Raw genomic sequence first — 25274 nt, 5'->3', positions numbered from 1 at the left:
CTTACTGCGCTAGTTTCTCAGAATTTCCACATGCTGCTTGAACTGGGTGGATGCTTGTTGGAGCTTTAACGAGCATCGCCTCGCAAACTTCTAAAGTTTTGGGTCCTTCCTCCACAAAATCTGCTCATTGACTCTTCTTTCAGTTAGTTGTCGCATCCAAGTAGGTTCGCATCACTTCCGCTTTCGATTGGCATTTCGTTGGGAAATGAAGCGGACAATCTACTCTCAGTAGCACTGATCACCGTTGGTGAGGATTTGACAACTATTGTCTTCCATTATCTTCGAAGGGTCTTTGAACTTGTGCAGAGCTCCTCTGCTGGATAGATAAGAGAATTGGGGTACTCGGTTTCACCCATCCTCTTAAGAGTTGAGAAGGCAAAGGTTACTTGACTTCGCCCGCCTCCTCGAGGTTGTACTTCATGCATCGAGCTGGTTACTGGTATTCGCCTGCTTTTTGCTCACACTTCTGAAGCACTTGAAGTGTTTGCACTCCTTGCGTTGAGTTAGCTACTGTGATTCACCTTCTCAATGCCACCGAACTTTTGGAATGCGGGAAGTTTTCACCCCAACTTGGAGTAATTCTCTGATAGATGAGGTCGCCTCTGAGATTGTACCGTCTTCTCCATCAACCCTGCCGCCTACTCCATTGAGTAGCAAAGGTACAACACCGCGTACTGCCTGCTTCGTTCCTTGGTCGTGCACTCTTGCATGACCCGAAGTCCTTCACTTACGGCTATCTTGATGAGAAACTTGTTGACACCGGTCTTACGAAGTTTCTTGGCCTCTGCCCTTCAGCCTTGTCTCGATACTTGGAGATTGCCTCTGCATGCTCCACCTCCTCGGCCCCTTTTACGATCAAGCGCTCTCCCTCATGAGAGCAAGGGATCAATGACTTTCACGGAAGTCCCGCCTCTGCGGTACCATGGCGCTGCCATGCCCATGGCCCTACTATCCGTCGCCTCGCATCTGCATCCCTTTTCTTCACGATCAGTAGATATGTCTCCGTGGCACTCCTCTGAGTCCACCTCCATTCTAACTGATGCTTGATTTTGGGTAGCTAAGTCCCTCTGGACTCGTCGTCGCTTCCTCGCCCCTTTCGACCCCTTGCTCCAACACCTCTGTGTTCTCCAAGCAGTCTGTTTGGTCGATGGAAAGACAGACTACAACTCTCATGCATGGCCTCTGCCATCACGTTGTAGGGTTTGCACCGATTCTGTTCTCCTTAGCTTCCTTGATAGCAACGTTCGCTTACTCGACCTTGTCCTCTGACTTGCCGGGCTCCCTTAAGCGAATATGAGCTCTGGAGGAGTCCAACTCTCCAACTGCTTCGATCATAACTCTGCATGATCAAGTCCCTCTCATGGGACTCACTGGTACTTGCATCCGAACTCTTCCCTTGGTGGAACCCAGCCCCCATATACTGATGACCAAGGTTTACATCCGATGCAAAATTCGATGCACGCACGGAAGACCCGCCTCTGTGGTACCATGGCCTTCAGTCCTTGAATCCATAGCCCTTCTTGCCGTCGTGTTGTTCACCGAAGTGGAGCTCCCAGTAGCTCCCGATCATACCTCCATATGATCTAGTCCCTCCCGGGACTAGGTTGTGTGTATCGCATTGCCACGAACTGTTCCACCACGATCCGCTGCACCATGTCGCCTCCTGGTGACATCTCCATTGCATTCTGATCCTTGTGGAATAAACTCGAATTGTGAACCCTCCAAGTGTGGCCTCTGCCAATACATCGCAGGGTCTCTTCCACCTTCGATTTTGTTCGCTCCTTTGGCAATCGACCTTCATCCACCCACTCCTGGGTCACACCTAGATGAAGCACCGCTCTAGGACAGTCCGTCGCCTAGTAGCTCCCGAAGTCCACCGACTTCACTATAATTTGTGCACCGTTGTCTGGATCCTGGGCCTCTGCCCCTACCAGCACAATCTCCGCTGCGCACCGCTTCTTTCATGGCAACTTGAATGGCGACACTATAGCATATTCTTCAAGAGTACCCGCCTCTGCGTCCTCTTGCCCCGTGCTAAGGCCTTCTATACCCAACTTCGCCTCCGCAAATTGAGTTGCCTTAGTTCCTCCTTCAAATGCTTCTCCGAGATAAGGTGCATGTGCCCCGAAGCTCCCTTCGTCTTTGGCACCATGCAAGATGAGTTCGCTCCGTCAGAATGAAGGACCCATGGAACAACATGATCCTACTCTTGCCTCTGCAAGAGTTCATGTCCTTGACCTCTGTCTAAGGAAAGCATTGTGCCTCTGCTCTATGTTCCAACTTCTATGCTGGCTCCCTTCATGCGGCTTGGGTACTTCGCCAAGTTACACCCAAGTTGCTTCGCTCCTCGTTTCTGCATTGAGTCGATGGTGGCCCTCGCGCCCACCATTCCACGGGTCAGCCCTCCCTTGAGTTCGATCTCCACATCGACTCCAAGTGTGCCTTCATTTAAGTTGCTTTAGGTCGCTCCCCCACTTGATCTCGCAATGCATCCACCAATGCATTCTCTCGACGAGATCATACGACAACTCCTCGCCACTTGCTCAGTCCACCGAGCTTCGTGGAGTTGTTGTTTATTGAGGTACTCCTCCTCAACATGTGGGTCCATCTCACATGATTCTCCCTCTAGAGAGCCGGGACTTATCCCTCCTGGATAACTACCCCGTTGGAGCAATATCTCTCTTCGTTTCGGAGACCACCATCCCCTTGGACTACTCCGATCTGCTGAACAAACTGTGCATTGTTCTGCCTCCTGCAAACGCACTTGCTAGATTGTAACTCCACGTCAATACGGCCCCCGCTGCACCCCTCAAGGCCTAGTAACATGCTGAACTCATTGCACACTTCAGCCTCCTACGGACATATCCTTCACATGCTGAAGAGGAAGTTTCAATGCTCCATGACGCCGAGTCTCGGTCGTCTTGGGATGGCCACGAACATTCCATCGTCCGCATACAAGCCCATGCATGAGTACCAAATTCTTCGAGTTAGCAATTTCCCTCACCTCTGTGAGCTTTGCATAACTCTTTTGGTCGTTGAGCAACTCATTCCACCTTGGATGGTCTCATTCTTGCCAAGCGCCTCGCTTGCCTAGAGCACCATCAAGTATAGTTGTCAACGTTGAGCCGTAGCTCAAACTCAGCCATCCCAACCTTTGTGCGCTCCACATTCTTCCAAGCTTGCCTGTTCTCGTGGTGCCTCTTGCGCGAAGGGTTGGCCATTCCTCTGAATGCCAATCTCAGATGCCCGCTCCTCTATGCGACTCCTTTTCTCTACATCTCCATGCCCGTTTTCCCCCAAACGGTCGCGCGTGTGCTGACTGCCCTCAACGCAGTCCCGCTAGGTCCCCCACGTTTGCATGCTAAGTGTTTCTATGAGTGCTTGTCCCGCTCTGAGACCATATGACACGGACTTAGCTGGTTTTGCCTAAGTCGTGCGGCACCCTTGCGTGTCCGTCCGCAAAGGTCAGCCTCCCCGAAGCCTCCCATTGTCCCTTAGGACCACCAAAAGAGAGAACGGGTTAGAGAGAACGCCTCAATCGGGATCCACAAGCAAACATCTCCGAAAAACACTTCATAGACAATGCAAATTACAAACAGACTTTACAAGCTCTGAACAGTGGCACAACAAAGGGTAAAATGGTCCATTACAGACCGAAAAGCTCTCGCACGTGTCCACATGACACAACCTTTATTTACAAGCCTAAAGAGGCCACCAACCCAACTAAAGTGGGACTATTAAGCCTTCGGCTGCCCCTCTACATGTTGTACAAGGCATGAACATGCCAAAAGACACGGACACACATAAGCATTACATCGAACATCTTGTTTAGAAGTTTGTCCGTGACAATTCGTTGGGTCGAAACAGTGGTAACATTGCTTCCGCGCTTCCCGCGTAGGATGATCTATTTGCCCTTACAGTAGAATTTCATAATTAATTTAGAAAAGTTCCAAGATACATCACCTAGTGTAGTCAGCCATTCTATACCAAGCACTGCCTCATAGTCATCGATTGGTAGGAGGAAGAAATCGGTGATAATTTCTTGGTCTTGTAGTAATAGTTTCACCTGCGAGCATCTTTGGTCGCACTTTAGGATTCTGCCGTCGGCAACCTTTACATCGAACTTGCTGCAACCTTCAATATGCAGTGCCATCCGAGTAGCAACCTTACTATTCAGGAAGTTATTAGTGCTACCCGTGTCGATGAGAACAGTGATCGGCTATTGTTTGAGAAGGCCTCCAACTTTCATCGTTTGCGGATTTGAGTAGCCGGCTAGTGCGTGTACCGTAATGTCGGTCGGCTGTGACTCTTCTTCCATATCTTCTTCTTCATGTTCAAGGCTCTCTTCTAGATGTTCAATGACCTCTTCTTCTACTGGTTCAATCATAAGAATTCTACCTTTTTTACAGCGATGCTCGCGGCTCCACGGCTCGTCGCAATGCCAACATAACCCCTTTGCAGATCACTCCCGAAGTTCTTCTCTTGTTAACCTTTTCGCTGCAGGGACTCGGTTGATAGTAGGGGGGGCTGAGGGCTTTAGTATTGTAGGTCGTGGAGTGATCCTAGTCCTTCGGGCTTCATGGTTCAATCGCTCTTCTTGAAGTCGTGCGAAAGAGATGGCTGCCATAAGCGTGTATGGTTGTCGCACCTTAGCTTTTCCCCGGATCTCCGGCTTTAAGCCCTCAATAAAGGTCCCCAATAGTTGTTTTTCAAACCAATCACGAGTTTGATTAGATAATCTTTCAAACCTGGTTTGGTACTCCTGAATGGTGGAGGTTTGTCGGATCTTTGCTAGTTGTCCGTCAATGTTCTCGTAATAAGTTGGTCTGAAGCGGATCAGTAGTCCTTCTTTGAATTGTCGCCATGAAAGGGCTCCATAAGTGTGTTCAAACCAATCAAACAATTGTATGGCATCCCCTTCAAGATGTATAGCTGCAATTTCCATCATGGATGCATCCGCAGTTTTATGGTATAGAAAATATCGCTCCGCACGCGAGATCCAACCAATTGGGTCTCGTTCTTCCCATCTAGGTAAGTCCACTCTAATGCGCGAATAGTTGGGGTCGGTCATAGAACCTCCCCTCTCTTGAAAGTCATCTCTTTGGGCATGATTTGATTGATTAGAGCTCTCTCCTTGATGTGATTTCTTCGGGCTTGGTGGTCGGCCCAAACTGAATTCGGTAAGGAGAGTCCGAATCTTATCCTCCATTCGTGCCTCAAAGGCTTCAAATTTAGCATTGATTGCCTCCTCAGATGCCATAGTATATGACTCCAAATTTGTGATGTTAAGATCTCTCTTTTGTTGACAGGTTAAAGGCATGTATAGGTTTGATAGAAATCAGTGAAAGTTTGCTGCAGAATTGTGTTGTCTTGTAAGAGCAGAATTAACGTCGAAGAAACAGCGGTTTCTCGACGAAATCTCCACAAAAAATTTGAGAGATTTGAGGAGGGAATTGACAGCAATATCTCAGTTTATATGACAGCAAGGATGTCCAATTTAATCAAGAAAATTTCGACAGTAACAACAAGAAAATTGGTGTAAGTTGCGATAGCAGAATTCTCGTCGAAAAATTTCAGCAACTTACGATGAAATTTGCAGCAATATAGGAACGAAATTTTTTTTTTTTTTGGATTTTCGAATAGGGATAACTAAATTGCAGCAGCAGTAAGGTAGGAAACCAGAACCTGTTGCAATTCATAGGGAGATCAAAGGGTGATCTGCGGTGGTGGAGATGACGGTGGAATTTGGCGACGATCTTTTAAGCAATTGTGGGAATTGCTTTGGGCGGTTGTGGAGGGTTGATGGATAGCAGTGTAAGGGCAGCGAGATGCCAAGAACGCTGCTCTGATACCAAGTGGTAGAACCCTTGCAGATTCTAAACTTGGGGTTGATCTCTTTAGGGGATCGGCCTCCTTGGAACTCTATAGGGGTTCCTCCCTCCAAGTTGCTGCTCAAAGGCTGCAGAAAAGATTCATCTATTGCCTATCAAAAGAGGAGGAATATATAACTATTTATAGGGCTTCTAAACCCTAACTCCTAATAGGACTCCTACTTAAAACTCTTACTTCTAACCAACTCCTAATAGGACTCCTACTCAAGACTCCTATTCCCTTACAACTCGTAATTCTTCTCTAAGAAAAAACCTCTTACATGAATATCCCTCTCAATTAGGACTCTCCTAACTAGAGTCCTAACAGAATGTCCTTCTCAATTAGGACTCTCCTAGCTAGAGTCCTAATGGAATGTCCCTTTCAATTATGACTCTCCTAGCTAGAGTCCTAACAGAATGTCCCTCTCAATTAGGACTCTCCTAGCTAGAGTCCTAACAAAACCGTATGGGTTTGACAACATCATGCTCGATATACGGTCTCTGGGATATTAAATAGATGTGGGACCATAGGTATATAGTAACTGAGGATAGGCATATCCAATGGATTGGATTTCCCTGTATCGTTTGGGGACTATGGCGTAGTGGCCTAGTACGTCCATAGTCGATAAGCCGAGTGAATTATTGTGGAGATAATAATTCACTAAGTTAAAAGAAATTCTGACAGGTATGACTCATGGCCAGTTTGATATTAGGCCTAGAGGGTCGCACACATATGGTAGGCATTGCGATGAGTAGAGGTTCGGATATGAGATATCCGTCGGAGCCCCCGTCTTATTGGATATCCAATAAGTCCATGAATTATTGGATCCCATGGACGAGATCCAATAAGAGCCCATGAGAGATTATTGGATAGAGATCCACTAATCTAAAAGGCTTAGGTAATTGGATGTAGATCCAATACCCACTAGGGGAGGATCCATTAGGTTTTGACAGGGGGCCTCTATAAATAGGAGGGATTCAAAGCCTCAAAGGCTAGAGCCTTTACCTGCCTCTCCTATTCTCCTTCCTCTCTCCACCTTAGAGCAAGCCTGGAGTTTTGAGGAGTGTCGTCGCAGCCCTACTATGTGGATCACCGCTAGAGAGGAGGATGCTTGACCTCCTTCACCATCTCCTAAAGATCTGCAATGAAGCAGGGATATACGATCTCCCTAGATAATACAATCTAATCTATACGTAGTTTTAAGTTTCGTGAATTTTGTGCATCAATCTTTGCACGACGATGAACATCTCTTTGGGAATAGGGGATTTTAATTTTCTTGTTCTTCCACTGCGCATGTGATATTGCCCCCAAGATTTTTCAACATACCCCTCTCATCCTTGGTTAACAAACATAAGAATTGAGAGCAAAAAAGGAAGAAAACACTATTATAATCTTGTGCGAACTCCTCTCAAACTTTAAATATTAGCGAAGCCTAAAATAGGAGGTTGTGGGGGTGTAAAGGTTCTCTCTTGAGCCTATCAAAAGGAGAATAAAGTTATAAGAAGGTGGTTGGTCTTCGCCTATTGAAGGAAGACCGTTAGTGGATATCGGTGGCCTTGACAGAAGAGGAATCGAGAGTGGATGTAGGTCACGATGACCGAACCACTATAAAACTTGGTTTGCATTTCTGTTCTTGCTATTTTCCCTTATTGCAAACTACCTTACTTGCTTACTGCTCTCACTACCTTACGAAAATGCTTTTAAGTTAACATCTCTCCGAAATAGTTTTCATCGAAATCAAAATTTTAATTATGAAAGTTTTCAAAATCAACATTTTTATCTGCTACACTAATTCACCACCTCTCCCCCGCTTAGTGCCGACTCAATCCTAACAGTTGGTATCAGAGCCACATCTTTCTCATTTGATTTAACACCTAAGAGAAATGACACTTTTTGACTTTCAAGAGGGCTTTTCTATTGTTCGTTCTCCCATGTTCAATGGGACGAACTACACTTATTGGAAAACTCGGATGAGAGTTATCTTGATTTCCTTGAACCTTGATTTATATAATATTGTTGAAAATGGATTTGAAAGGTCTTCTCTTCCAATGAACGTTTGGAATGAGTTGGAGAAGAAGACTTTCTCTATAAATGCCAAGGCTATGATACTTTGTTTTGCGCTTTAGATAAAACTGAATTCAATCGAGTTTCTATTTGCGAAACGACTTTTGACATTTGGCATACACTTGAAATCACACATGAAGGCACAAGTAGGGTAAAAGATTCTAAAATTAATCTTTTGATATATGATTTTGAGTTATTTCGTATAAAACTAAGCAAAACTATTGTTGACATGTACACTCATTTTATGGATATCGTCAATAGTTTAAAAGCTCTTGGCAAATATTTTTTTAATTTTGAACTTGTTAATAAAGTTTTACGATCACTTTCCAAAAATTAGGATTCAAAAATAATGATAATATAAGAATTAAAAAATTTGAATCATTTTCCCATTGAAGAACTAATTGGGTCATTGATGACCTACGAAATGAGTTGTTTGGCTCATGATGAACTTGCTAAGAACCTTCCAAAGAATAGGAAGAATTTGGCATTTAGAACTCAAGAAGACCACTCGAGCGAAAGCTCAAGTGATGATGATATAGAACTCATCACAAGTAAATTTATAAAATTTATAAAACATAAAACTAAGAATAAAAATGAACTTAAAAAAGAAAAGTTGTCAAAGAACAAGAAAACACTTAAGATGGCTTGGGATGAATCAAGTTCATTCGAAGATGATGAACAAACCAACAAAGGCGAGGAGGCAAACTACGCCTTAATGACTTTTGACAATGAGATAACCAAAACCCCTTTTACTTTATTTTAAAATGACTTGATGCTTTTCATGAGTTATTTTTAATTAGTTAGTAAAAAATAAAAATAAAAAATTATTGGGATAATGCTTGTAATTTTGAAAATGATAATAACAATTGCATGTTTTATACAACAAAATGTTAGATTTAAATCTAACAATTAATCCTATGTATGTTTTTAAGAAAAAATAATATGTATCTAAATTGATGATTTTCGATTTTGATTGAAAATGCTTTATGAAATCATGTTTAATGATTATGCTTAATGAGTTAATATTTCAAAATTAGGCATGATGATTATTGTGATTAATGGCTTGTCGATCTTTGCCATAATAAAAGTTCTTTTTCCGTTTTAAACGTTGATGCATGTTTTGATTTAGCGTAAAAAAAAAAACTTGGGCATGCTTGTAAGATATCAAACCACATAAATCGAAACAACTAAAAAGGGAATGCATTTTGAAAATTTCTCTATCACTCTCTTATAGATTTTTCAAAAAGAGATTAATGAATTTATTTATATTTTGAATTTCTTGAAAGTGATTTTGATGATTTTGATTATTTGAATTTGAATGAGTTTTTACCTATATCGTGATTTTGATTCCTTGGAATTATAGCTTGAAATCTTTTATTAATCAAGATTTCTTATTATGTGTTCTCATATCATTTAAGAGGAGATTTTTTTATGAATCATGATTTTTTGAATTATAACTTGAGATCTTTCATTAATATATAAATCATGATCTTGACAACTTGATATTCTTATGAATCAAGATTGTTTAATATGTTTCTTCTTTTTGCTATTCAAAAGAATTAGAATTTGTCTCTTGATATTCATAATTTATCTTCATGAATTGTATACCTCATCACTAAGTTAATTTTTCTTGATATAATTTATGTGATGATTTGAAAAATGATTTAATGGGAAAAGTTTTGCACATTAAGGGAGATAGTTTTGCTAGCTTGGATAAATTAGTATAAAACTTACTTGATATGCCTTCAAACACTTGCATTGTTAAATGATTCTCCTTTTTGCCTATGACAAATGGGGAGAAAATAAATGATGAATGTTTGGTACCAATAATCATGAAGTGATTAATGCTTAAAAAAAATTAATTAATGTTTAGTATCATTAATGCTTTAGTATCATGCATGAGAGAAATAATGAATGTTTGGTATCATGATCAAAATGTTGATTTAATGCATAAAGTGATGAATGCTTGAAAATTTTAATGTCTTAGTATCATGTATGATATGCTTATAGTGATGATTGATTTATTTTTGGTATCATGCATGAAGCAAGGATGAAAAATAATGGTTTGAAGTTATGCATGTTATATATTGAAGACTTGAAATCATATTTTGGTATCATGCATACCCAAGTAATATTGATTTAAAAATTTATTGATTTAGTATCATGCCTAACGTGATAATGATGATGACTTGGCATTTCTTACAAGAACACTTTATGGGTTAATATTTATTTTTTATCCAAATCATGATATTGATTTCTCGATATTTGATACATGAGATTTTTCTATGGATCAAGATCTTGTTTTTGAACTCCCATGTTTCTTTTTGTTATTTACTAAAAGGGAAAGGAATTACAACATTGTATTCTTCCCTTCTATTTGACAATGACATAGAGGGAGCAAATCTTGCTAGCTTGTATTCTTTTTCAAAAATTTGCTAGCCTTCATACTTCAAAGAGAAGTAACACTTGCCAAATTGCTAGCTTGTATGTAGCAAAATGATGTAAAATTTTGCTAGATTGCGCTTTGCAAATGAAACAAAAATTACACTTCTCAAAAGAGAAAAACATGCTATCTTGCACATTTAATGGGAGTTTTCTAGCTTGCATACTTTAAGAAGAAGCAAAAAAGTTACTAGTTTGCACATCATAAAGAGAAGCAAAATTGCATGGAGAAATAATTGCTAGAATCACAAAAATGCTAGCTTGCACATTTCAAGTAGATGCAAAAATCTTGCTATCTTGCATATATCAAAAGGTGTAAAAATTTTACAAAAAAACTTGCTAGCTTGCATGATGATAAATGCAATGATTTGAAATTATATCTCAAAAACTTGCTAGATGCACTTCTCCTTTTTGTTGATGACAAAGGGGGAGAAGATGTGATGATGAGTTGAATCATACATGATAGGATGCAATATACTTTGATATTTTGATACCATGATGATACTTATGATAATGATCATGCATATGATGCATACAATACTCATGATTTTATTATGATGATGTATATGATGTATTACATATGATGTGAATCATGATTGCTTTGACTTGAATTCAATTTGAATTCTAGGTTCTATCAATATTGCATATTGATAGGGGGAGTTAAGGTTAACTCTGTCATCAATTGGTTGTTATCATAAAAAAGGGAAAGATTGTTGAATCTCATATTTTGATGATGAAACCAATTGATAGTGTTTATCTAATCTACACTTTGAGTGATACAGGAAGCTTCGATCAAGGAGAGATAATTAAAAGTAAGAAGAATTATGTTGGGCCGGAGTGGAACATGTCAGAAGATTAGACGTCAAGCCGGAGGACCGGTCGACGTATCGACAGAAGGCTTCGGGTCATGGGTTCGGGCATCGAGCCAAGAAGAGCAGAAATTGCACCAAGGAAATTAGAGTTACAAAGGTCAACTAGCCGATTGGGCAATAGGCTGCAAGAGAGGACGATGCACTGAAGAATCAGACGAAGCGTCGATGAACCAATGACTTGCCGGACAATATTTAATTCAAGCCATGTAATAATTGTTTAGATAGAAGTAGGTTCCAAGTATGTAGGATTAACTATGATAGTGATCAAGACATAAAGTAAAATGAAGTCCCGGAGTCAAGAATGAGATTTCGTTGGGAGTTCAAAACTTCGTCGGAAGTTCAAACGTTCATCGAAAGTTCTATCGGAATTGACCAAGTAGTCCAAGAGCTTGCAAAAGAAGCTCATCAGAACTCACCAAGAAGATCATCGTGAAGTCTAGGAGCTTGCCGAGAGTCCATTGGAACATTATTGAGAGATCGTCGGAAGTTCGTCGGAAGATCGTCGGAAGTTCGCCGGAAGAAACATAAACTAACAAGACTTGATTTGCTTAGTGTATGCCTTAAAATTCATAGTTAGAATATAATTGGGTTGGAATTGGACTAACTTAATTAGGGGCCAATTGGGCCCAAGTTTGAGTTGTGTTGGGCCAAGTGGAAGGCCCAAACAGTGATCCAACATGTAGAATCATCATTGCACAGTCTTCGAGATTATGTCAGACGATGGTACCGCTGGTCTGGGTGGTGGTACCGCCCAGACACAATCTCCGAGAGACTATCAAGTAGTGGTACCACCCAATGGCAGGGAGCCAAGCGGTGGTACCGCCAGACTGAGCGGTGGTACCACCCAGTGTTAGTGCTGTAGGCGAATGTACTGCTAGGACCCGGAAAACCCAGGATGAGATACCTTTAGACTCCAAGTTTGAATTCACTTGAGGCTTATAAATACCCCTCTCATCCCTGGTTAACAAACACAAGAATTGAGAGCAAAAAAGGAAGAAAACACTATTGTAATATTGTGTAAACTCCTCTCAAACTCAAACTATTATTAAAGTCTAAAAGAGGAGCTTGTGGGGTTGTAAAGGTTCTCTCCTAAGCTTATCAAAAGGAGAATAGAGTTGTAAGAAGATGGTTGGTATTCAGCTATTGAAGGAAGATCGTTAGTGGATGTCGGTGGTCTCGACGGAGGAGGAATCGGGAGTGAATGTAAGTCACGATGACCGAACCACTATAAAACTTGGTTTGCATTTATGTTCTTGCTATTTTCCCTTACTGCAAACTGCCTTACTTGCTTACTGCTCTCACTACCTTAAGAAAATGCTTGCAAGTTAACATATCTCCGAAATGGTTTTCATCGAAATCAAATTTTAAATTATGAAAGTTTTCAAAACCGACGTTTTTATCCACTACACTAATTCACCCGCACACCCCGCCCCCCCCCCCCCCCCCTCTTAGTGCCGACTCATTCCTAACACAAAGGACAAAGGTCAGTGCTTCCACTACAGCAAAGATGGGTACTGGAAGAGGAACTACAAGGAGTATCTTATAGAAAAGGCGAAACAAAAGCTTTTGGTATATTCATGATTAGTCTCCGATTATCAAATTTTTGTGATAATGCATTGGTATTGGATACTAGTAGTGCTTATCATATCTGTAATTTATTGCAGGTTCTAGTAAGGCTTAAGAGATTGATAAGAGACGAGATGAACCTCAAGATGGGCAATGGATCAAGGGTTGCTATTGTTACTATAGACGAGGTCACTTTACATTTTCCTAGTGGAGCTACTATTGCATTAGATGCATATTATTTTATTCCCTCTATTATCAAAAATATTATTTTCATTTCATGTTTGACAATTAGTGGATACAAATTAGTTTTTGAGAACAATGGTTATTCAATATTATCAGATGATAAGATCATCACGAAAGGAACATTGCATAATGATTTATTTATGTTAGACACTGCTCCACATATCATGAATGTAAGTAAGTCTAAGAGAAAACGAGATAAGATGAACGATGCATACCTGTGGCATTGTAGGCTAAGTCATATACATGAGGGAATGGTTCAAAAGTTGCTAAAGGATGGATACTTAGATCCATTGGACTATGAGTCATATGCAACTTGTGAGCCTTGCCTTCGTGGAAAATTGACTAACTCTCTATTTAGTGAAATTGGAGAGAGAGCCAATAAGTTGCTGGACATATTTTTAAAGTATTTTAAGAACATATTTTCAAAAAGAGCCTTGTGAGCCCATATGGTTTGTGGGTAACCCATAAAAGATATATAGTGATATATATTTGGGTGAATATTATAATTGATAATTTTACTTATTTTGATAAAACAAATTATAAGGGTCATCTTGGAGTGTATTAGGAAAGACTAATAGTATTGTGGTACATAGAAGTATGACATTGATAACATATAACTACTATGACTCACATTAGTAGCGAGACTTAATATAGTACTATTATATTTATTAGACTTATTAACTTGTTTTCTAAATTCACGTATGTATAAAATATTTTTTAAAATATTGGCATCTAATTTATAAAATTATTTATAAAATAAATTTTATATTATTAATTTTAATTTTGAACCCTTTGTTTTATATCTTAACTAGTTAACGAGCAAACTAAAAGAATGTTATATTTTGTGGCTCAATTAACATAGAATAAAATATATTTAAAAGTATTATGATTAAAGTTATTAGCTAATGGAAAATAAGTTCACTAATGTTTGAAAATTTTGAGAGAGAGGGATTCTTCTAATTATCATTTCCTAGAACCTTATGGATCTTATAGGGGTCTAATAATCAAATCACATGATCACATCTCTGTTATGATCTTAATAGCACTAAGAGGGATGGAGAGGGGGGGTGAATTAGTGTTATAAAAAATTTTAATTGATATTAAAGCTCGATCAAAAAATATGTATCGAAAATATGATTAACCAAATTTTGAGTGCGAGTAAGGTTTGTAAGTAAAGTAAATGATAATAAGTAAGCAATCACATACAAAAGTCACAAGCAAGAGAAGGAATGCAAATTGATTTATAGTGGTTTGGTTTTTTTAACCTATGTCCACTCCTAATTTCTCTTCCCTGGAGGCTATCAGTTTTCACTAGCGACCTTCTTTCCAACGAGTGAAAATCAATTATCTTTGTTATAACTTTTCTTTTTTTTATAGGCTTAGGAGAGAACCTCTACACTTATTTTTATAAGAGATCTCTCACATTCTATAATTTAACATCATAACTAAACTCAAGAGAGAGAAAGAGACTCAAATAATGCTCAAAGAGAGAGCTACAACACTTTAGAAACTAAAAAATGGATGTCCCATCAACCAAGCTTAAATGAGGTATTTATAGTACTAGTCATACGTACCTGTAAGCCAATCTCACATGAATGATAGCATATGTGACATGATATGTACTTTTTTTGCTTATTATTTATTTGGTATTTTTCTCACTTTATATTGTCCGTTGTATATATTGTGATATCTATGGATTTATATAATGAGAATCAGATTATGAAGAGATCATGATAATGAGATTGATTCACCTTTAAATACATATAATCTCGGTCATAGGTTACTTAAGAGGGACATCAAGATAATCGGATAGACTGGTGCGCTGTATACCATCCATATGATGGAGGCGATTGGTCTTATAACTACTCGTGTGGGAATACTAGGGATACCATGCAGGAGCTCATTGGAGAATGAGTTTACTGATTAATCCACAGATGGAATGTTAGATGGTTGATAACATATCATTATCAGACAACGATTCTTTCATCCCAATGGTATATCTAGTCCTTAGACTTGAGATACCAAAGATGTCCTATATGAGTATTCCACTCTTTGATACTGGACTTATAGGTCTGGAAGTTCTAGATTTAGCACAGTCGGTTGTCAGAAGTGGCAACCAACCTTACAAGGGTTATTGAGTGTCAATAAAGGATCATTTGCACTCGGTGTCATGAGAGGAATATCTTATGTATTTTTGCTCAAGAAAATCCCTAGCTAGGGTCATTCAGATTGAGAGAGAAAGAGTTCTTTGGGAGAATCCAATTAGAGTAAGACTCGAGTAAAAACCGTATGGGCCTGACAACACCATGCCCGGTATACGATCTTTAGGATATTAGATGGATGAGGACTATAGATACATAGTAATCGAGGATAGACAGGTCCAATGGATTGGATTCTCCTGTATTGTTTGGGGACTACGACGTAGTGGCCTAGTACGTCCGTAGTCGATGAGTCAAGTGAATTATTATAGAGATAATAATTCATTGAGCCAAAAGGAGTTCTAACAAGTATAACTAATGATCAACTTGATATTAAGCTTAGAGAGTCACACATATATGGTGGATGATACGACGAATAGAGAGAGAATTGGATATGTGATATCCAATAAGCCCCTGTGATATCCAATAAGCCCCTGTTTTATTAGATCCGTTGGGTGAGACCTAATAAGTGCTTAGAGTGGATAATTGGATAAAGATCCAATTTCCTTTAAGTTAGGGAAAATTGGGTGAAGATTAGTGTCCAATATACTAGAGTAATTGGATAGAGATCTAATACCTAATAGGGTGGTTTCCATTAGAGTTAGCAACATAAGCTCTCTATAAAAAAAGATGTGGGACTAAAAGAGTTATAAGGCTAAACCCCTTAGCCACCACCTCCCAAAAACTTCTCCCCTGCTTCTTCCTTGGTCATCTGCCACCTCTTTAGTATCAGAGGGAAGTAAAAAGAACCACCCCTACTGCATGTGTGGTAGTGTGTGAAAGCAAGGAAAGAATGCGTCATGAGAGAAGGTGCGTCGTTACTTCATCTGTCGTATGGATCACCGCTAGAGAGGAGAACGCGAGATCTCCTTCATTCATGGACTAAGATGTTAGAAAATCTAGGGTGACATCACATGCATAGTAGAAGAACAAAAAATAAAATCCCATAATTCTCATAGAAAAATAAAGTTTCATCGCCGTGCAAAGATTGGTGCGTAAAAACCCACAAAACCAAAAAATTGTGCATATAAGAAAGATGTATTACCTAGGGAGATCGTATATCCCTAAAAATATGTAGATCTGTGGGAGAGGATGAAGGAGGTTAATTGTCCTCCTCTCTTGTGGTGATCTACATGCCAAGGGATCCAAAGATGCTCTTCAAATCGCTGCCCAAATCTCTTCCTCGTGCGCACCACGCAATTAAGAAGGGGTTGCCCCTTCTTGCTATCCACACACCCCAAATAGGGGTTGTAGTATGAGGAGGAGAGGGAGAGAAGAGAATAGGAGGAGGCAGCTAAGAAAAACTTAGCCTATGACCCTTTGGTTCCCTCTTATTTATAGAGGCCCCATATCAACTTAACCATAATGGATTCTACTATATTGTGTATTGGATCTCTATCCAACTATCTAAGCCTCTTTGATTAGTAGGTCTTTATCTAATAATATCTTATTGGCTCTTATTAGATCTCATCCAAATGATCTAATAATTCAAGGGCTTATTGGATATCCAATAAGATAGGGGTTCTAGCGGATATCTCATATCCGAACCTCTACTCGTCATAATACCTACCATATGTATGTGACCCTCTAGGCCCAATATCGAGCTGGCCATGAGTTATACTTGTCCGAACATCTTCTGACTCAGTAAATTATTATCTCTATAATAATTCTCTCAGCTCATTGATTACGAATGTACTAGAACACTATGCAACAGTCCCCAGATGTTATAGGGGAATTCAATCCATTGGACTTGTCTATCCTAAGTTATCATGTATCTATAGTCCATCATCTATCTAATACTTGAGAGATTATAGACTGAGCATGGTGCTATCAGACCCAAATGGTTTCTACTCAAGTCTCGCTCTAATCAGATTCTCCTAGAGAACTCTTTCTCTCTCAATCCGAATGACCCTGGAGAGGGATTTGTCTAAGCAAGAATATATGAAATATTTCTCTCATGACACTAAGTGCGAGTGATCCTCTATCGATACTAAATAGCCCTCGTAAGGTTAGCTACCACTCTTGATGACATGTTGTTCTAGATCTAAAACTTCTAGGTCTATAAGTCTGATATCAAAGAGTGGAGTACTCATACAAGACATCCTTAGCATCTCAAGTCTAAAGATCAGATATACAATTGGGACTATGGAATCACTGTTTGACAATAAGACATCATCAACTATCCAACATTTCATGAATGGATCAATTAGTGAACTCATTTTCCAATGAGCACTTGCATTGTATCCCTAGTGTCCCACATGAGCAACTATGAGACTAGCTACCTCTATCATATAGACAGGTATATAATACACCAATCTGTCCAGTTATCTTGATGTCCCTCTCGAGTAACCTATGACCAGGATTATTTAGGGTCTGTGTTTAATGGCGAATTGGTCTCATTATCATGATCTCATCACGATCCGATTCTCATTGCACAGATTCATGGATATCACAATATATATTCATACAATAAGCAATATAAAGTGATAAAATATCAAATAATATAACAAGCAAAAAGAGTGCATGTCATGTCACATGTGTCATCATTCACGTGATTGGTTTACAAGGCACCTATGACTAGCATGAGATTTATAGATCAGAGATATACGAGTTCTCTAAGGTGAGATCGTCTCATGTCTTATGTAATTTTTTAATTTAACGAGTTTTTTACTCCTAATAATCATATACAGTTTGATATAAACATATTTTTATTTTTGTTTTTCCACTACACATATGATGCTCTCTCAGGTTTCCCAATAGAATTAATACGACATAAAATTTTAATCGATGTTAAAGTTCAATAGAAAAATCTGTATTGAGAATATGATTAACCAAATATTGAGTGCAAGTATGATTTATGGGTAAAGTTAATGATAATACTAAGCAATCACAAATAAAAGTCATAAGCAAGAGAAAGAATGCAAACTAATTTATATTGGTTCAGTCTTTCTAACCTACGATCACTCTCGATTCCTCTTCCCTCAAGGCCACCAGCTTTCACTATCGATCTTTTTTTCAACAAGAGAAGATCAATTACCCATATTATAACTTTTTTCCTTTTTATAGGCTTAGGAGAGAACCTCCACACTCACTTTTATAAGAGATCTTTCACCTCTTATAACTTAGTATCATAACTAAACTCAAGAGGAAGAAAGAGACAAATAATACTTAAAGAAAGAACTACAATACTTTATAAACATAAGAATAACTGCCTCATCAACTAAGCTTAAGTGAGATATTTATAGGCCCCAAAAAGATTCAAAAATAGAGTAAAAAAATTTAAATCCATAAAAATTTTGAAATATGAGCGGTATTATCGCTGACACTAGGTGGTACTATCGTTACAACTTTTAACATCACAATTTTGGACTCTAATTTTACTACTATAATAAAATTTAAATTTTGGGTTGTGCTACCATCGCCCTAGGCAATACTATCGTCATCATAAGGGTACCACCATCAGAAAGCTTAACAAGCACAAATAGTGCTTGTCAGCTAACTTAGGTGGTATTACCACTTGGGTCTAGTAGTACCATCCCCCAAGCTTACTTTAGGCCACCAATTTAGCCCTTTAATGAGCCTAACTTAATCTAGCTTCAATCCCAATGGTTCTCTTGACAAGTTGGCATTGTTTTGGCTCAATACCAACTTAAATGAATCCAAAATGATTTTTGATTAAAACTTTGATAAATAATCCACATATCTGGTACATTTATGAAGCTTTTTGTATGTTGTACGATCTTCTGGCATATCATTCGATCTTCTAGTATTTCATCTGAACCTCCAGCACATTACCTTTTTCTTTAGCATATCACCTATTCCATTAGTATGTCGACTTTTCCACGACATTCAATCTTTCGGTGCAATATCTGATTCTTTCAGTATAATGCCTAAACTTATATCACGAAATTCAATTTTTACATGTTGACCAATCCTTCGGCTCGATTTTCAAATTTTTACACGATAATTTCTTGACGCAACGTTCGACTCTTTTGCTCGATAGTTAGTCCTTCGATGAACCAAGTCCATGATTGAAGTATTTTCTAGATCACTTATCTCAAAAGCATATTAGTTCAATAAACTTATTAATTAATTTTATCATCAAAATTTGAGATACCACAATGTCTTTCCCCTTCGTTCACATCTGTATGGCCACATCTCTTCTTCCTACTAATTGATCTCTACCCACAGAATAAGTTTAGCTTTTTTTTTCTTGTAGATCTAAGATGATACAATCACGATGGTGGAATGCTTTATGATCCATGTTAGTGCAGTACTTTTGATGTTCTATTAATTATGATATTTAAAAATATACATAATTTATCTTTAATATACGATATATTATATTTCAATCCTAATATTAAGGTTTGTGCATCACGGTTTAATTCCTACAAAAGAATCTCTTGCAAACTACAACGGGGTTAGTGTCCGAACTTAGAATCTTGGACGACGATAAGCCGAGATTCACATAGAACACATATGCCTTATGTTTGACACTAATTGGCTAACTACGTTATGTCTATCAAATGATAAACAGTTATTTATGGAAGCCTGAGGACCTAACAACACTAAAATATTTTGGTTTCTCTTGATGGTTTTTTTAGCCACACCTACGTACGCATACATATGTTAGAACCCTTGTAGATTCTAAACTTGGGGTTGATCTCTTTAGGGGATCGGCCTCCTTGGAACTCTATAGGGGTTCCTCCCTCTAAGTTGCTGCTCAAAGGATGCAGAAAAGATTCATCTATGGCTTATCAAAAGAGGAGGAATACATGGCTATTTATAGAGTTTCTAAACCCTTACTCATAATAGGACTCCTAATCAAGACTCTTACTTCTAAGCAACTCCTAATAGGACTTCTACTCAAGACTCCTATTCCTTTACAACTCCTAAGTCATCTCTAAGAAACAACCTTCTAACCCTAGCCGACCTCTTCACCTCTTTAATAGGGGTCGGCTTAGGTAGGTTTTACATGAATGTCCCTCTCAATTAGGACTCTCGTAGCTAGAGTCCTAACAGACCCGCCCTCTTCAAATCAGCCTTGTCCTCGAGGCTGACGATTCATGAATTTTGGGAATTTGATCTTCAAGTCGTCATAGTTCTGCCAAGTGGCATCTTCTGTTGGTAGGTTCACCCACTGTATTAGCACTTTAGTAGTGGGTCATCGTCGTCGAGTCACGATCCGTCGATCAATAATGGCACTTGGCTGGGTCTGGAGTTCTCCTTGGATAGTCATATTTGGTGGGTGGCTTTGGGCTGTCTCCAAGCACCTATTTACAACTTTTGTCTGGTTGTTGATTTGTGGGTGATATGTGTTAGGATCGAGAGCACTAAGAGGGGGGGGGGTGAATTAGTGCAGCGGAAAACTTTCTGCAATTAAAATCGAAAGCTGCGTTCAAACGATAAAAACAACTTATGTATGAAAGTTGATACTAAGCAAGGTTAAAGTCAATCTATGTAGGCAGTTTGCAGCTATGATGAAAACCAGAATATCGACGCAAACTGAAATCCGACGTTCGTACGAAGAAACTGATTTACGTCTAAATGCTGATTCGTAAATCACTTGATTAGATAAGACGCAGTTTAAGCGGGAGTATAAAGGCAGTGTGCAGTTATGGTAAAGCTCAAAACGTAAACGCAATCTGCAATATGATGATCATACGAAAAAGCAGATTTACGTCTAAACACAGATTTACGTCTGAACCTTAAAACTCGTTCGTAAAATCGCAGAGGGCAGTAAGCTATTGAGAAGTTTGCAGTGAAGGTAAAATGCTCAAAGGAAAACCGAGATTTAGAGTGGTTCGGTCAATCTTGACCTACTCCACTTTTGGCTTCCTCCACCGACGAGGTCACCGACGTCAACTAGAGGGCTTCCTTCAATAGGCGAAGGCCAACCACCCTCTTATAGATTCACTCCTTTTGACGGGCTTAGGAGATAACCCTTACAGAAGTTTTCACTCCTCTCTTTACAACTCAAACTTTGAAGAACAGAAAGAGGAGAACTAGCAGTTTTGAGCTCTAAGAACCACAGAAAGATAGCAAGATTTCGAGTGTGTGTTCTATACTTTCAGTGCTGAATGGGTTGGGTATTTATAGGCCCCAACCCAGTTCAAATTTGGAGCTCAAATATGTCAATTCCCGGAATTCCGGGATCAGGCGGTTGCACCTCCTGACTGGGGCGGTTGCACCGCTTGGCAGAGCTCGAAGACTAAGCCTCTGGGCGGTGCCACCTCTGTCAGGGACGGTTGCACCTCTCTACCAGAGCTCGGAGACTGAGCCCGGGGCGGTGCCACCTCTTGGCTGGGGCGGTTGCACCGCCCAGTCTCGCTGGGAGACATAGCCTGGGCGGTGCTACCTCCTGGCTTGGGCGGTTGCACCTCCCACAGCAATCAGGGTCCGAATGGGTTAATCCATTCGGCCCAATTTGATTCTTTCAGGGGCCCAATTGCCCCAAGATTAAGCTAATGGGATCACCTCCCATTTCTAACTTAATCAATGTGCTAACTACGATTATTTCCTAAGACATATTCTGCAGCTTGCTCCGGTACGTCAATCGCTTCTTCCGGCGAGTTTCCGACGAACTTCCATCGATCATCCGACGAACCCTCGGTGATCCTCCTGCGGACTTCCGGCAAACTCCTGGACTTGCGACGATCCATTTGGCAAGTTCCGACGAGCTCCTTTGGCAAGCTTCTGGACTTCTCGGATTTGTTCCCGTAGAACCTCCGACGACTGTCCGAACTTCCGTCGAGCTCTCGAACTCCCAACATGATCATTGTCATGACTCCGGCGTAACTCCTGCTGCATGTCTTACTTTCATCGTAGTTAATCCTGCACACTTATCTCAACACACAGATTAGACAAACAAATGACAATTGACTTCATCATCAAAATCTGAGATTCAACAATCTCCCCCTTTTTGATGATGACAATCAATTGATAATGGAGTTAACCTTAACTCCCCCTGTCTATATGCCATACTTCTTAAATTTAAAAACTTTATAAATTCAAGAGACAAATTCCCATCATGATTCCTATCATGATGTATCTCTTTGAAGATGATGTCAAGGCTTGACATTCATTTTCAAATATAACAAGTTTGAATGATGGTTATTGTAGCAATTCATCATATTGTAAGATATCGACATGTAAAGCTGTGAAGCAAGATTTTGATATCATTACATGATGTACACATTTCGAATATTTTAGCAAGTGTAGCATTGCATCACATGGTAAGATATCAGCTCGTACGATGGCCTAATCATAGCAATGATAGCAATCATATATTTAGCATTGCAAGTATAGCCTAATCATAGCAATGATAGCAATCATATATTTCTTGGTGATGTAAATATATCAATTCATATATTTCTCCCCCTTTGTCATCAACAAAAAGCATGGTAGATGTGATTCCAGGAGAACAATATAAGCAGGTTATCAAGCACATAAAGGAAGGCATGACACGTATAATGCTTTGAATACCTCTTCTCCTTGTATGTTATAATTCTTTGTGCATGAAGGAGGAAACTCATTTTTCCAAAAACAATTTACATAAGAGTGTACAGGAAAATCTGATTTTTAGCATTCAAATTGTTAAGCAAATCCGAAAATGAAATGAACTCTTCCATGCACTCGGACATAAGTAAGTTATTTGATCAAGTGATACCAAGGCATGTAATAGTAATCAAGTGATTTGATCATTCAATAAAGTCCGAAAAATAATTTTAACTGGTTTAAGTATTCGGACACATCAACATTCCTAATTCTCTTCTTATGAAATCAAATTGTTCTTCACTTAGAGGTTTTGTAAAGATATCAGCTAGTTGATGTTTCATATCAATGTCATATTACTGACTTATCAACTACATTGGTATGCCACTTTATATTTATCAAGGCACAAGGTTTTCAAAACATTTAGTTTTAATGTAAAATCCGAGATAAACAACAAGAGATGTGTGTAACTTTGCATATGCTCACAGATCAAGGTAAATAAAGAGTAACATACGGAGTTTACAACATGTTATATTAAAGACAAAGTCCATCATGAGGAGTTTATAACAACAACGGATGATTGTGTTCATACAAGCTCATTCATGAGGTGGAAAGTTAAAGTACCTAAATAAAGAGTCAAATTGTCGATGAATTTGCTGCAGCTCAGTTAGGATTTGATCTTGTCGATGTTCAAGCCGTTCTTATCTTTGTTCGAATCGGTCCATCCGAATCCCAATATCTTCGACAGATGATGTGTGAGTTTGCTCAAATGGATGTGTTTCCTCAAAGGGATAGATCGGAGGAGATTGGGTACCCCTAAAGACTAGTGTTTCCGGTTCTGGTTCAGGTTGAGGGGGATCAGTTCTTCTTGGCATTCTAACCCAGTTATCGTTTCTATAAAAACATCTTAATCGGTGAAGTAGATTTTTATTAATTATGCTGAATCTATCTACTTTTATTACTTCTTCCGGTGGTATTAGAATATCGTAGGCTTTCATTATTCTAGTTATTATACCACCATATGGGAGCATCATGTCTTTCTTAGATAGTTCTAACATGTTTTGTTGGATAAGATAACCAAGACAGATGTCATGTCCTTTCATGATCATATACATAGTTCCTAATTCTAATTGGCTTACTTCATCATAATGATATTGTTTAGGAAGAATGATGCTAGTTAGGATGTGATGAAGTACCTTAGTGTTTAGAGGCAGTAAATGTTCACAACTTTTAGGAACAAATGCTAAGTTCGGATTGGCAAAAATTGTTTGTAGGGCTTCAACGTATGTTGTTCCAACATTTTCATCATCCCATGATCCTCTAAAGTAAAGTCCTCTTCTTTTCATGGGAATGCCTATCATGTCGCAAATGAATCTATCCGTAATTGAAATGTGTTGTCCTAAGAGATAGGTGGACATCCTTTCTTCTTCATCTACTAGTATGTTGTTGTAAAACAATCTTACTAGTCTTGGATAGATGGGTTCATTAATTTGTAAGATAGGGAGTAGATCTAAGTTTGCAAACCACTGGATTGTCTCTAAGTCTCTTAGCTCACTTAAATCTACGTATTTTCCCTTGTTGACACTCCTAAGTTCAAAAGAGGAAAATTTTTCAGCATGGTATTTTGAATTGAAAAGGGTGGAATCAAAGTCTTCTACTAATCTCCTCTTTCCTTTGTCCCTTGAGGATCTTCTAGATCTCATAACTACTGCTGTTTAGAATAATAGTGATGAGCAAAAGTAAATGAATCAAGAAACAGAGTTTAAGGGCATCTTAGAGAGTACCTTAATGAGATCTTCAAGAGAGGGATCTTCAAGAGAGGGAAGGAATGTTGATGCTTTGCTTCGAAATGAAGGGTATTTGGGATGCTAAGATGGGGGAAATGGGGATGGAGGAGGCTTGGGAGAGTAGAGGAGGGAAGGAAATGAGTTGGGGTCGGTTTCACCGCCGGCCCTAGCTTGAGTTATAAAGGGGCAGAGTTGCGGGCGGTTGCACCTCTGGCTGGAGCGGTGCAACCGCTTGCAACACGTGACAGCTGGAGGTGCTACCTCCAGCTGGGGCGATGCCACCGCCTGGTGAGCACTTTGTTAGAACTCTAGCTTGGAGAGTCCTAATTGAGAGGGATATTCATGTAAAACTGTTAGGACTCTAGCTAAGAGAGTCCTAATTGAGAGGGACATTCTATTAGGACTCTAGCTAGGAGAGTCCTAATTGAGAGGGGCATTCATGTAGGAGGTTTTTTCTTAGAGAAGAATTAGGAGTTGTAAGGGAATAGGAGTCTTGAGTAGGAGTCCTATTAGGAGTTGGTTAGAAGTAAGAATCTTAAGTAGGAGTCCTATTAGGAGTTAGAGTTTAGAAGCCCTATAAATAGTCATGTATTCCTTCTCTTTTCATAAGCAATAGATGAATCTTTTCTACAGCCTTTGAGCAGCAACTTGGAGGGAGGAACCCCTATAGAGTTCCAAGGAGGCCGATCCCCTAAAGAGATCAACCCCAAGTTTAGAATCTGTAAGGGTTCTAACAC

This window comes from Musa acuminata, chromosome BXJ3-8, assembly GCF_036884655.1.
Source record: "Musa acuminata AAA Group cultivar baxijiao chromosome BXJ3-8, Cavendish_Baxijiao_AAA, whole genome shotgun sequence".
Lineage (NCBI taxonomy): Eukaryota > Viridiplantae > Streptophyta > Magnoliopsida > Zingiberales > Musaceae > Musa > Musa acuminata.
This window is presented reverse-complemented; position numbering follows the sequence as displayed.